At 42.2% G+C, this 654-nt stretch overlaps 1 long non-coding RNA gene across 1 annotated transcript in view; it reads right to left on the bottom strand.

The window, feature by feature from the left end:
• Positions 1-654, bottom strand: part of LOC124126375 — a 64,083-nt gene that overhangs the window by 23,009 nt on the left and 40,420 nt on the right. The window lies entirely within an intron of this gene.

Raw genomic sequence — 654 nt, forward strand, 5'->3', positions numbered from 1 at the left:
GGTAGCGCCCGCTCATGGTGAGTCTCGTCAAGGTCAAGGAAGTTTTGTTCAAGCAACTAAATAATGATTGTAAATGTAATACATGTAGTGTTATTTGAACTTGTGCCTCGTTAGAGTTGACACGCGATTGTCAATCTCAAGTCCCTTCAGTTCAAAGTCTCCCCCTACATAATCTTGTCTGTATCGTTTATCGTGCAAGCGTGACATTTCGACAGCGAGGTCTGCATGTTTGCCATGTTGTTCCTGAATCTTGTCAATCATATAAGGGTAAAAAGGGACCGAAATGATATGAATGATTTCATTGGATTTATCAAAAAGGACAAGATCAGGTTTGTTGGCCTGGACAGGTCTGAGGCTGTATACGGGCCTATTCCAAATAATTTTGCATTTATCCTTTGGCATGACGCCTTCTATTAATTCTGGGTCGTGCCATGGATGGACCTCTGAGTCAAAACCACAAGTATGGTGAAGAAAAGGTAATACAATGATTCAGAGGTTTTTTTCAACCATTTTGCAAGGGGCGGTGGTGGCGACATAAAGGTTAGATACTGAACGTCAACGAGAACAATCGATCATCTGCCGAAACAGATTCCGTTTGGCTCAACAGGCAAACGAGTGGAAAACAGAAACGCTTTTAAACAGGAGCAGAAGCAA

Source organism: Haliotis rufescens, unplaced genomic scaffold (genome assembly GCF_023055435.1).
Source record: "Haliotis rufescens isolate VD_foot unplaced genomic scaffold, xgHalRufe1.0.p SCAF_50, whole genome shotgun sequence".
Classification (NCBI taxonomy): Eukaryota; Metazoa; Mollusca; class Gastropoda; order Lepetellida; family Haliotidae; genus Haliotis; species Haliotis rufescens.